This window comes from Gadus morhua, chromosome 8 (genome assembly GCF_902167405.1).
Source record: "Gadus morhua chromosome 8, gadMor3.0, whole genome shotgun sequence".
NCBI classification, from domain to species: Eukaryota; Metazoa; Chordata; class Actinopteri; order Gadiformes; family Gadidae; genus Gadus; species Gadus morhua.
In genome coordinates, this window is record NC_044055.1 from 24,938,107 (window position 1) to 24,953,094 (window position 14,988).

The window sequence follows — 14,988 nt, forward strand, 5'->3', positions numbered from 1 at the left end:
TACAGTACGGTTGATTACTATTATGCAGGGGGCAAAAGACAAAGAAAGATAAACATGTATTTATTTGGATATATTATTTAACTCATCTGATTCATTCATTCATATATGCCTACAATCTACCAGTGCTTTGAACACATAAGTATATCATATAAAATACAATTATATACGTTCACTCAAAATTACAAACATTGCAAATGATCGGTTGTGCATTAATTTTACAACATTGGATAGTGTCACTATCCCTTCCACCGGTAAACAAATGTTTGTGCGCCACCCTCAGGCGCACAAAAGCCTCAGTTTGCTGGGCTGACCCTAAAAACAACGATTCAACGCAAACAGGTATACATAAATAATGTAATCTTGTGAGCGAGTAAATTTACATTGGTGACAGTGGTGTTTAACACCAGCTACGTCCATGCAAAATATAGCACCGTATCATTAAGTTGCAAAAACGTTTGAAAAGTGGCACAGGTCTTTAGGCTTGATTATTTGAATTAACATGATGAATCTATAAAAAGCAATACGGAACAAAATATTTCTGAAAGCTATTATTTATTTCTGAATGTACTGCTCTGCCATTTTCAAGAACCCGCCCAGTGAACGCAGAGGATTGTGGGTAGTTTTGGCTCGTCTAGGATGCAGCGATGCATCCTTGAAAAATCTCGGAATTCTCAAAAACAAAGGACGCAAAAATGGCGCGGCTTTCGAGTGTCCTCAACATTGGAACAGTGCTTGTCGGCGTTCTATGACGTAGCGTCCTTAAAAGGGCGGCCGTTGAGCATGCTTCCTTAGCTGTGTTCGAAATCGTTCCCTATCATGGATGTGGGCACGAAGCGTAATGCACACGCACTCTCACACAAACAGACAGACAGACACACACACATACACACCACTCCATCGCTCTCAACGCCAATCGGCGATCCGGTTAAAAAATTGTAACACAGATTGTCTTTGACTTTAATAAGTAACTTTAATCTGATTACTGGTTTGGAAATAGTAACGCATAATTACTTGTTACTGAAAAAAGTGGCCCGCATCACTGGTTGCAGGGCAGAGAAATTAATTTGATGGCTTAAAGCAAACCCATCTGTAAAGATCAGTGAATGCATAGAAATCAATGACAAGTGGTGTAGATGGTTTTCCCTCTGTGCAAGGTCATTAGCCCATGACCTAGTAAGTCCTACAAAAAAGAACGACAGTAATAGCAGATGTTGAAGTTGATAAATCGTTAACAAACAATTTGTATGGAACAATCGGTTAAGGTAAGTTAAGTGCTTGAGTCTCAACACTTTAGAGCAGGGGTCTTCAATTAAAATTGAACAAGGTCCAGTTACTAACAATTCCTTCCAAGAAAGGTCCGAACCTACCACGTCCTAATAGCCTTCTTTTGTCAATTACAATCAACGGCATATTACCTTATAATTTCAGATGTATTTATTTTCAATTTCCAAATAGCTTACTTTTAACCATGAAAAACTAGTAAGACAAAGTAACGCATATTAACATTTAAAGTAAACAAAACAGGTACATTAGCCCTACAATTCAGGTAAACATAAAAAGTGCATAAAGGCTTGATTCCACCGGACGCGTTACGGCAACGTTACGGCTGCGGCACGTCTTGACCCCAGGAGATAGGTTCCACTCCCATCAATGAGACCATTTCCACCGGGCGCGGCTGCGGAACGTCTCAGCAACGTCCCAGGAGCGGCTCGCCGTGCCGCAGCACTATCATTCAGTAGCATTTCTATTTTTGCGGCAAGCCGTTGCTGAACCGCGTCAATTTCAACAGAGCAGATCGAGCAGGGCAGGAAGTGAAAAAGTAAAAGCCATAGAGCATCCGGTCAATTTTCTAAATAAAACACAATACTCAGCTCATGTATCCTATCACAATTTCATTTATGTACCAAATCATCTTTTTTATAAGGGCAATGGCCGGAAGGACAAAGCGTGGCATTTAATTGCAGTCGTTTTGGGAGTGGAAGTTGAGTACATTATGTTTAGGATTATCGCGTGATCTCGCGTGAATACGGCTGGCTCGCAACGCACGATGCGCTGCCGTAACGCACCCGGTGGAAATGCAAGCAGGGCAAAGTCGCGGCCAAGACGTGCCGCAGCCGTAACGTTGCGCGCGTCCGGTGGAATCCCCGGGTAAGGCCTACATGTGAAGTAAGCAGAACAGGAACACTAGGCCTACACTTCAAATAAACACAAAGTGCATTAGGCCTACATTTCAAGTAAGCAAAACAGGTACACCATGCCTACATTTCAAATAAACACAAAAAAAGAGCATTAGGCCTTCATTTCAAGTATGCAAAACAGTGTCTCAAGTGGTGTTACAGGTCCGCACAGATCTCTTTCTTGTCTTGATAAAACTATCACACTTAAACCAAAACCTGGGCATTATCCGTTACATCTGAAGACTTATCAATGGCTAAGGATGGGGCACTCTGAACAGCCACATGAAGCTGTGACAGTGTGTCATCTGATAACATTTCAGATTTTCTGGTTGTCGTTGCAGCTCACATTGGGATTTGCTTTATTTTTTCACACAATTCATCCCTTTGTTTACCTTCAAGGTAACGTCTCGGCAGCGGCATTCAAGCACTCCTTCACAACAGTCGTGTCACTGAAAGTTTTTTTATGTTGCCCCAAAATCCATCCAATCTTAAGTGAGCATTCATTTGCACGTTGCTGGCCTGTAAATTAGTGTGTGAAGACACTCGTAGACCTCTCATACTGAGCTCTCAGCTCGGATATTTTCCACGCTCATATTTCTGACTTCTGGGGATACTTTTCCTCGAAGGATCCGTGTTTGGATCAGTAATGCCGCTTAATATTCCTGCTTTTTATCAGCGCCACTGTTTCGACACATAAAAGACACAACAAAGGTTTTGTACTGCCTTGCGGGAGAATGAAGGCAAGGCAAGGCAAGGCAACTTTATTTATATAGCACTTTTCATACACAAGGCAGACTCAAAGTGCTTCACATATAAACATTGTCATACAATAAAATAAAATAATAGATAAGTAAAAGAAAAACATATGCAAAGAAATGGGTAGAATAGAAAAAGGCATTTTAGTATTAAAATAGAAAATAAAGGCAAAGTTAAAAAAGCTTTTTAGAAAGTGCAATGTATTTAAGATTTTAGCCGAAAGCTATAGCAAACATAAAAGTCTTCAGTCTTGTTTTAAAGGTGCTCAGAGTTGGGGCAAGTCTTAAATCCTCTGGGAGTTTATTCCAGCTATTTGTTGCATAGTAACTAAATCCTGCTTTCCCATCTTTTGTGTTTACTCTGGGGATAATTAACAGATTGGTCTCAGAGGATCTTAGTGGTCTAGAAGGCTGATGTAGTAGAAGCATATCAGTTAAGTATTTTGGGCCTAAACCATGTAGGGATTTATAGGTTAGCAACATGATTTTAAAATCAATTCTCTGACCTACAGGAAGCCAATGTAACGATTTCAGAATTGGTGTAATATGATCAAATTTTTTGGTCTTTGTTAGAACTCTAGCAGCAGCATTCTGAACAAGCTGAAGCTTCCTCAGAGTTTGTTTTGGGAGACCTGTGAGAAGACCATTGCAGTAATCAAGCTTACTAGTGATAAAGGCATGTACAAGTTTTTGTAAGTCTTCGGTGGACATGAGCCCTCTAAGTCTTGCTATATTTTAAGGTGATAATATGCCGATTTTGTAACTGATTTGATGTGACTGTCAAAATGTAAATCTGAATCCATGATAACCCCTAGATTTCTGGCTTTGATTGAGGTTTTCAGGGACAGAGAGTGAAGGTGTTGGGTTACTTTAAGCCTTTCCGTTTTAGAACCAAATACAATTATCTCTGTTTTGTCCTCATTTATTTGAAGGAAATTTCGGCACATCCATTCCTTCACTTGCTCAATGCACTGGCACAGCAGATCTATGGGCCGATAGTCATTTGGTGATAGCGATACATAGATTTGCGTGTCATCAGCATAGCAATGATGGTCAATATTGTTATTTTGCATGATTTGCCCTAGTGGGAGCATGTAGATGTTGAATAAAGAGGGTCCTAAGATCGAACCTTGTGGGACTCCACATGTCACGTTGGTTGATTCTGATACAAAGTCGCCAATGGAAACAAAGTAGTTCCTATTTTGTAGGTAGGACCTGAACCAATTTAAGACAGTGCCTGAAAGCCCCACCCAGTTTTCTAACCTTTCCAGAAGTAATGTATGGTCTACAGCAGGGATGCCAGGGTGACGGCCCGCGGGCCGTATCCGGCCCGACTGTATGTCACATCCGGCCCGCGGGTGATGAGGGGAGAATATATGTATTTTTTTAATTTTTATAAAAAAAAAAAAAAATTAAATACTTTTTTTTTTTCTTTTTTTTTTGGGAATCCGTCAGTTGGTATGTTACTGCTGCTGGTCTGTTACGAACGATTCAATAACTTTTCATCCCCCATTCTCCATTCCATTTCGAAACGTGTTTAGAAAACACGCTTGTTTCATTAAAATTGATTAATTTATTAAGGCCGCCACCAGGGGGCGCCCCCAAAACTTTTGCCGCCCCCAACGCATTTGCCGCCATAGGCGATCGCCTAGTTCACCTATGCAAGCCTTCAATAAATAAAATACAATTTATTAACAGTTTACACTTGTGTTATTTATCATTTATAAATGTAGGCTACTTGCATGGATAGGAAAATGTTACGTTTTTAGACGGGAGCCGTCTCCTGCTTTAGGCTATGTAATTGTAGGCCTCATTGTGAGGCTATTTTGGGGCCAATGCAATTTATTTTCGATCGGTAGGCCTTCAAGCATAATTTAAAATAGCCTACCTATCCATGTGTTGAGTCAGTCTTTGGCCTTTTCAGGCCTTTTCAGTCCGATAGTGTAATCCGGCCCCCTGAGATCTCACTTCAAAAAAATCTGGCCCCCTGACCAATTTCACCCTGGCATCCCTGGTCTACAGTGTCGAATGCAGCACTGAGGTCAAGTAGCATTAGTATTGAGGTTTTGCCAGAGTCTGTGTTAAGACGGATGTCGTTTACAACTTTAATAAGGGCGGTCTAAGTGCTGTGCAGGGGTCGAAATCCTGATTGGAAGGTGTCATAGCAACCAGTTGATGCCAGGAAGTGATTTAGTTGCTGGAGGACAACTTTCTCAATGATTTTACTTATGAAGGGTAGATTTGATATTGGTCTGTAGTTGTTAATAATAGAGGCATCTAGGCTCCGCTTTTTTAAAAGGGGTTTAATAACTGCGGTTTTCAAAGCTTTTGGGAACTTGCCTGACTGGAGAGAGTTGTTAACTATCTGCAATATGTCTACTGCTAGGCAGTCGAAAACATTCTTAAAGAGGTTGGTAGGTATAGTATCAAGGCAACAGGTGGATGGCTTTAGTTGTGTCACAGTTTCCACAAGATTTTGAGAGTCTATAACATTAAAGCATGCCATCCTTGCCACGTAATTTTTGCCTGAACAGGGTGGTAGTCCAACATTTTTGTTTGACGTGGAGATATTGATGGCGCGTCTGATACCTTCAATTTTATCAATATAAAAAGCTGCAAACTCATTGCATTTCTGCGTGGAATGTAGATCAGGTGGAATTTCTGTTGGGGGGTTGGTCAGTCTGTCAACAGTTGCAAATAGGGTTTTTGCATTATTAGTGTTGGTTTTAATGATATTGGAGAAAAATGTTTCTCTAGCATTTTTTAAGTCTAAATTGTAGGCACGGAGGCTCTCTTTATAGATATCATGGTGAATATGAAGTTTTGTTTTACGCCAGATGCGTTCAACCTTCCTGCATTCCTTTTTCTGTGCTGTTACAGAAGCAACTTTTCTCCAGGGTGCCTTTTGCTTTCCAGAAATCGTTTTAACCTTATAAGGTGCAATGACATCTATGACTTTCAAAATTGTCAAATTAAAGTTTTCTACAAGATCATCAGCAGAACATGGGTTTAGAGGTGGTAGCAAGGAGATGGCCTTTTTAAAAAGTACATTAGAATCTTCATTGATATACCGTTTTTTGACAGTGTTTGATTTTGTCTGTATGTCGGGAATAAAAGATATGTTAAAGAAAACACAAAAGTGGTCAGACAAGGAAGGATCAGTCACAGAGAGATCAGAAACATTGAGGCCCTTTGTGATAACCAGGTCTAGAGTGTGCCCCTTACAATGAGTAGCCTCTTTCACATGTTGAGACACTTCAAATGTGTCCAAAATGGTAAAAAGTTTTTTTGCACACTTGTCATTCAAATCATCAGTATGAAAATTGAAGTCACCAGTTATAACTAGACAGTCAAATTCTGTGGAGATGCTAGACAATAATTCTGTGAATTCATCGAAAAAATTTGCAGAATATGTGGGTGGCCTGTAAATAATTAATAGGAGAACTCTGGGGGAGCATTTCAATACAGCACTAAGGTATTCGAACGATGGAAATCACCAAATAACATCTGTTTCCCCTGAAATACATTTTTAAATATAGCAGCAACCCCTCCACCTCTTTTTCCAGATCTACATGCATCAAAAAAGTTATAGTCGGGAGGAGCTGTCTCTATCAGAACGGTTGCACTGTTATTTTGTTCCAGCCATGTTTCAGTTAAAAACATAAAATCCAGTTTGGAAGTGTTAATAAAATCATTAACTAAAAATGATTTGTTATTAAGAGACCTCACATTAAGTAGAGCCATCCTGATGGTGCTGTTGATAGGCTTTAAGGTTGTTTTTGGTTTGGAGGCAATAGATATGAGATTTGTGAGGTTAGCAGTGTGTCTAAGTTTCCCTTTGTTTACTCTCTTAGTGGTTGCAGCATGAATGCGAAAGTTGCCCTGCTTTGACGTAGGCAACCTTGGGTTCAGCAGATTATGAGAAACTTCCTTTATACTGTGTCTACGGCTGAACCCTTTTTTGTCTCAGTAATACTCAGGACTACTATCAGTACGGGGGCGGGGGTGGGGCGCCATCCTCCTGGGTGTTAGCAGTGTTATGCCCTGTTTACACCTACCCGATAGTGGGCCCCGATGGTGCCCGATGGCTAAATCAGCAGCTATCGTTATAACATCGGCAAATAGCGTGGTTGCATCGGGAAACACCGTTACTCTTCCCGGGAACATCGTTAGACAACGGGAAGAAACGGGAAGAAATGCTCAATGATCGGGCAACATCGGCAAAGAACGAACATGTTTGTTAATTTTGGGTCTATCGGGGTAGAATCGGTTACCAGGTGTTGCTATGGGCTAATCAGCTATAATCGGGAATAGAACGGGAGTATAACGTAAGACATCGCAAATAGTTCGGGAATTTTCCTGGGCACATCGGCTATATTCGTTAATCTTCCGCGCTTTATCGTGTTGTATCGTCTTTATATCGGCAACTTCAACACACGAAAGACCTTCGAGAACCCTAGACAAATAACGATTGTGAGTGAACAGATTGTGTTAAGGAAGACCCTCAATCTGCCACTTGGGTATAAATAGGGGGTGATGGATGGATGTCTTTTATAATTACAGGGTACATTGTCCATTTAGAACCGGCGTTCTATTATTATAAAATCGCTATTGTAATATAAATAAATATATAAATAAATATCAGTCTAAACCAGTCTCCCCTTTGCCTTCTCCAGAAATGACGCCAAACGCGTCATTTGACGTGTTTGGCGTCATTCGAAATGACGTCAAATGACGCCAAACGCACTTCGGGTGTCTTCCCTGGCATAAATCGTTATGTTATCGTTACAACATCGGGTATGTGTAAATGCTACCCCGATAAATTGACCCGATCATACATTTTTAGCCCGATGTCACCCGAATCACCCCGACTTCCACATCGGTGGTCCATCGGCCATTAGCGGCCATTAGCGGGATGGTGTAAACGGGGCATTAGCAGCCTGCGGCCATGACGTGGCGATGCTATCATTGACACAGATGCAAGTTTGATGCCAGCATGTTCCAGTTTCTTAAAGAGCCCATGCCATTAAAATCACATTTTTCCTATTGTTTGTTAAATAACATAGGTCTGAATAAGTTTGTGAGCTGTGGTAAGTTTGAAATCTATGCAGTTTGTCTGCTGAATGCAATAGGCAATGAAAGGAAAAAGGCAGAAGAAATGAGCCGATCTGGATAAGGTGACACTGTGACGTAGCGTTGTCAAATTATTATTCATGGCCCTGCCCACTTGGTTGGTTCGTAACCACCCACAAGAATTCTGAAGGAGTCGTGATTGAGCTAGTGCTAAATGCTAATACGTGTACGGTAGTTGCTTAGTTCGTAGTAACAGGCTAGTTACAGAATTTTGAATGCAATGGCAGAACGACATCGAACTACATGAACTGCGACATGCTGCCTGCCACCGGTTGCCGCGAGGCACCACCGCCGCGAAGCACCACCGCCCGGCAGCGGGCAGCCGGGCGGTGGTGCCTCGCGCCGGCAGCAGGCAGCAGGCAGCGCACGGTTCTGTCTACTACAGATTGATGTGGAAGTGGAAGAACCAGAGACGTCGGAGAACCCGACGAAGTCCTTTGTGATTCATTATATCGTCTGGACGTGCACACAGCTTTTGGCCGTGATAATATGTATTATTTGATGCAGATATCTATGTAGTATATGATATTATTTAGATATAGAGCTCCAGGACTGTAACGCAAGTGTTGTACACTTCCTTGTTATTTGGATAACCGTTCTGCTGTTGGTGTGATGGCGCATAACACGTCGGACTCTCGTCTATGGTATTTCTACAACTAGACCCGTAGTGGGGGTTATCTCAGCCATGGTTGAGAATGAATTGGGGGAAAGGAACTTTGGCTTTGACTCCCTGAAGTCATGAACCACGACATGGAGGAGAAAGGGATTGTTGACCGCGGTCGTCTCCCGCCGGAGCCTCGCTGCCGATGGACCACCGCCTCGGCTTCAGGATGCGGTGATTAGCGCTGACCGCTGCCGAGGCGGCGGGAAGCAGGGCTCAAGCGGGATACATTCGCGGCCAACAATCCTTTTCTCCTCCATGTCGTGGTTCATGTAGCCTACTTCAGGGAGTCAAAGCCAAAGTTCCTTTCCCCCAATTCATTCTCAACCATGGCTGAGATAACCCCCACTACGAGTCTCGTTGTAGAAATACCAGAGACGAGAGTCCGACGTGTTATGCGCCATCACACCAACAGCAGAACGGTTATCCAAATAACAAGGAAGTGTACAACACTTGCGGTACAGTCCTGGAGCTCTGCTCTATATCTAAATAATATCATATAATACATAGATATCTATATCAAATAATACATATTATCACGGCCAAAAGCTGTGTGCGCGTCCAGACGATATAATGAATCACAAAGGACTTCGTTGGGTTCTCCGACGTCTCTGGTTCTTCCACTTCCACATCAATCTGAAGAAGACGCGGTCGTTTGAGATTCATAATAACCTATCGTCTGGAGGCTCACACAGCTTTTGGCCGTGATAATATATATTATATATTATATGATATAGATATCTATGTATAATATGGGTTTCTAAGAGCCATTACGATACATCCACCGTAAACAGAGCGCATGGTACTGTCAGTGGCTACAAGCTGCCCAGGGCCACACCCCCACCCCCCTCCTTGACCTGCCTTGACACGCCCACCGTATACAGAGCGCATGGTAGTGGCTACAAGCTGCTCAGGGCCACACCCCCACCCCCCTCCTTGACCTGCCTTGACACGCCCACCGAAACAGCGCGTTTGAGGGAAGCTCAATGTGCGACTGTTTCGGAGTGACTGTAACTCTGCACCACGGCTGAATTTCGTGGACGTCTTTGAATACTGTGTTTGTGGCCCACTAATACCTATATTAAAGCATCATAAAATAGAATGGCATGGGATCTTTAAATTCGGCTGGAAAATCGCAAAGGGAGACATCGGAGCTGGAGTTGTTGTTGTGGCTATGGGAGAGATGAGGCTGGAGGTCATCATCGATGGGGGAATGCAGAGGAAGGGGGTGGCCGTTCCTCGCCAAGCCAGCATCAGCGATGGGGGAGGGCACAGTGTTGATGGCGTCGGGCGGGCTGTTGTCTCTCTTCAAGGTCTGTGGGCTGTCTGCTATCTGTGTGTCAGATAGTCGCAGAGTAGTTGTGTGGGGGAGGCTGTAGTCTCGCTTCTTCTCAACCTGTGCTCTGATTGTGGCCTGTGCGTCAGACCATGGCAAGATTGTGGCCTGTGCGTAAAGCGAGAAGAGAAGATTGTCCCTCAACAGTTTTGAGCCTAACCTGTTTGGGTGTAGGCCATCTGCTCTGAAAAGATATTTGCGCCCCCAGAATAAGTTGAAATTGTCAATAAAGTCCCTTCCTCTTTCATTGCAGACTCTGGAAAGCCATGTATTCAGTGCAAGTAGACGACTGAATCTGTTTATTCCCCTGTCAACTGTTGGTATGGGTCCACTGATGGAAGACTTGATGTGTATTTTGTATTTTGTTGTTGTTGTTTGTATTTTTGTGTATCCAATAGATCAGTGTAATCCCTCTTCAGAAGTTCTGACTGTTCTCTTTTAATATCATTAAATCCTGCATGCACAATAATCTGTGAGATTTTGGGGTTTTCCAATATGATTTTGGCTAGTTTATGGTTGATATCACTAACCATTCCATATGGGAAGATGCATGTTTTGATCTTCATACCGGTTATATCCTTGATAGTTGAGTCTCCTATAATCAGAGTGTCTGGTTCATCTGCTTTCTCTGAGATGGGCCCTTGTTGGACGGTGGCAGACACATGTCTGCACTGTCCGTCCGGACGCATCTCGGGGCTCAGGGGTGCATCGGTGGCAGGCGCGTTCGTGGACTCTTGATGTGGCAGGAACCGGTTCTTCAGTGGCAGGGTTGATTTGAGTGACGGGCTAATCCGGCTGATAACTTTAGCTTTGGGTAGTTTAGCATTTGGTGTTGAGTGAACTTGTTGATTCACTTTGGTATGTTGCTTTGGCTTAGCGCCGACTCTGATCCAGTGAGACGCAGCTGGAACTGTCTCTCTCTTGTCCAGCTTCGGGAAGGATACAGTGTAGCTTTGATCATCTTGCTGTATCTGAGTGAGCTCAGCAAACTCACCCATCGGCACTGTATCCTGTGATAGTCCTTTGCATTTTTCTACTGCTGCTAGTCTCGTTTCAATTAAAGCCAATGTCTGTTTCAGTTTGGCGCACTCTGTGCATTTCCCAGTCTCCGTGCCTGAGATATCCGAATACAGAGGCATGTTGGCGATAGGAAAGTCCAAGGCTTTTTCTGCGGTCTGATCCGGGAGTAAAAAGTGCCAAAATGTATTGTTGAATCGAGTGATTGAGGACGACGGAAACAAACTATATACTGTTCGGTAAATAAAATAAGATAAAGTAGATCTGAACGATGAATTAAGTAGTTCTTTCCAATGCCCAGCGGAGCTTCGGGAAACATGACCTCTCTCTCTCCTCTTAAAGATGAATGGTCAGTCCATTCATCTTTAAAATGTCTGTTTTAGGGGTCAAATTTCCTTATTTTCGAGCAAGCCATTTTCTCATTCCAAATCGCTCTTCCGGTAAACAAAAAATTTGATTAGCTATTTTTTGAGTGACGCTATTACGCACATGCCGTGACAGACGGAGGGAGGGGGGGAGTTCGGTGAGTGCATGATGTTCGCTCTGTGAAGATCATTGCTTTTTGCTGTTTTTATGCTGTACTACAGACTATTCTGCCTTTCAATTTGTATTTCAGTGAGAAATGATTTGACTAAAATAATCATGCTTTGTATAGTGAAATCATAAAAAAAATGTTTTCTTTTTTTAAATTGGTCATGGGTCCGGATAGGACCGTCACTTGGTCCGGACCCGGACCGCGGTCCGCCGATTGGAGAAGCCTGCTTTAGAGAATGTCTATAGCGCTTAACTTGATTTTACCCAGGCTCCAGTGCAATTTTCCCTACCAGGTGCAGCCTTAGGTAGCCTAGGACCATTCATACAGGAGCAAGCAAGAACGTTCCCTTATTCTGTCCTTGGGAAACGAAAAAAAGGACGATCCGTTTCCACTGTTGGAGCAGTTTATCATTGCACATTTACGAGGCTTTTTTTTTTTGTAACTATCTTTATTTTCGAAAAATAGACAATGACATATGAAATGATATTGAGCGGGACTGTATTGACTGTATTATTTAAGGTTGTTATACCGTACCATCTATATAACACATTCAACATTGAACACAAGAAATGGAAGAAATTCCATTTATATTTTTAGGACATGGCATGAAGGTTATTATGAGCCTTTGATTGATATCCAGACATTTTTTTGCCGAGACACATTCCTGTTCCCCACTTGTATTGGTGTGAACGGCGATATCTACTTCTGAGCCACATGAAATGACGGACCCGTCCACAGCCCGCTGAAGCAGGTGCAATACCAGGCGTGGCCTCTGAGCACTGTTGGATTCCGGAAAATTGCACTGTTTCTGGGGGCTTGGCCATGGGCTTGGCTTGGGTCCGATGGGCTCTACCGGAAGTGGCGTGACTTCGCCACTTTGCAGCTTCACAGTTACACGATCGGTAAGTAAGTATCTACACCATGTGTAATGTGCAATGTTAATTTCTTCAAAACACCAAAGTTGTTGTCATAAGCCTACCTAACTATTTTTTTGCATCATTTAGGGTGCATCGTGAAAGTTAGTTTCAATCTGTTATGGTGTTGCAAATATGTAGGCTAGTTTTTCTCAGTTGTCTCATGGTAGCTAGATCTAGATCTGACTTTCAAGGTCTAGCTGGAGGAGGAGAGCCCCTTTTTATATATTAGGTAAAAACATCTAATTTGCCGAAATTGAGTGATATGTTATACAATTAAGAACAAACTACGGTAGGACTCTTCATAACTAATTTACATATTTTTTTAATTCATTAATGTATTATTATAAAAAAAAAATTACAAACCTAAATTTTTGGTGCCCCCCTCAGGTACTTGGTTCCCTACGCACTCCCTACGAGTTGAAAGACTGAAAGTGTTTTATGGTTAAATCTCGCTTAACCATTAAGGAATTTGTCATTTTTATAAAAGGGTCATTCTAATTATGCTTTTCCTGTTTATGTTTACAGCATAACTAAAACAATGGCAAGAGGAGGTTTAAAGAAGGCATGCGCTGCATGTCAGGCCCCCATTTATAATGGCTTCAAAGTATGCCCCATGTTCACAGCCAAGTTTCGACATGAAAAAGATACCTGGGTGGCCAACATAAAAAGAAACCATGTCACCTCACACCTTTTCGATGATGCTGTCATTCTGGTAAGTAACATTACCATAGTACTAATGTTAGGTTAAGAATGTGGCGTCAACATCAGCTCTTCTATAAATAAAAGTGTGCCTCTGAGTTGCAATTGAAAAGTACTGATATCTCCATATATCTTTGGCACAATTCATTATTGTTTTTAAAGTTCTTTTTTTTTCAGGTCGAGAAGCTGAATTCAGTGGGCTCGAGGCCCATCCTCCTTCTGGAATATCCGAAGAAGGAGGCAAAGATGCTCCTACCAGAGGGGCTTATTTCAAGTGTCGGGGAAAGGAAATGTTTCGATAACATTAAAGACATTTACAGCTTAATTGTTAAAGGTAATTCAACATTTACTTGCATTATAACCTTTGCCATTGCCGTCCCTACCCTCTGGAACTCCATCGCCCTGGCCATCCGTAACTCTGATTCACTGCCGTCTTTCAAAAGTCATCTCAAAACCCATCTCTTCAACATCACTTACAACACCTGACAAATCTTTTTTCACCCTCTCTCTTTCTTGTTGTCCTATCTTTCTCTGTATTGTTGTTTTGGAGTATTTGTATGTATGCATTCTTGACCCTTTTCAATTTGCTTATAGGGAGGGAAGAGGCGTCCAGGATGCTACTGCTACTCTTTTAAATCTGCTTTTTAAACACCTTGAGGGCAGTAAGAAGCACGCCAGGCTACTTTTTGTCGATTTCTCCTCGGCTTTTAACACGATCCCGCCCCATGTTCTTATTGACAAGCTAGTTAACACCTTTAGCCTAGACCCATGTTTAGTAGGTTGGATACTGGATTTTTTAACTAACAGATCCCAATGTGTTAAGGTGAATACAACTGTGTCTAGCCTTCTGTCCACCTCCACTGGTTCGCCACAGGGCTGTGTTCTCTCTGCTCTTTTGTTTATTTTATACACCGACGACTGTCGCAGTAACCACGACAACCGTTTCATCCTAAAATACGCCGATGATTCGGTCATAGTCAGCCTTCTCAATGATGATGAGACTGTGCATGGCCAGGTTGTAGAGGACTTCCTGACCTGCTGCAACGATGCATTCCTTGAGCTGAACATCTCAAAAACTAAGGAGCTCTGTATTGATTTCAGACGTGGCCCCCATCCCATTGAGAACACTATCATCTGTGACCAGCCAGTGGAATTTGTGTCTAGTTATAAATACCTGGGCACGATCATCGACAATAACCTAAAATTTGATGTTAACACGGACATGCTGTGCAAGAGGGGCCAGCAACGTCTTTACTGCCTTAGGAAACTAGTCAGATTCAACGTTTCAAAAAGTCTGTTGAAACTGTTTTACTGTGCATATATACACTCGGTCATCTCCTTCTCTCTCATCTGCTGGTTTGGTAACCTCACTGTCAAGGACAAAAATTCTCTTGGCATTATTGTTAAAACTGCCTCCAAAATCACCGGCATCCAGCTAGAGGGCCTCAATTGCTTTTATAACAGACAGCTGTTCAAGAAAACCTCTCATATCCGTCTTGACAGTGCCCACCCGCTGAGCTCTGAGTTCAGGCTGTTGCCTTCTGGCAAACGTTTGTGTTTACCAAGGATCAGCAGGAATAGATACGGGTATTCTTTTGTCCCTGCAGCCATCCGGGCATTCAATGCGGCCAGTAGCAGATAATTTATTTTACTTGTGTTGCGATGACTTTTTTTTTAAATCTATTTTAATGTTTTAATGTTTTAATGTTTTAATTTGTATTTTACATTTTTTATATCCTGGCACTTTATCTTTCGAGC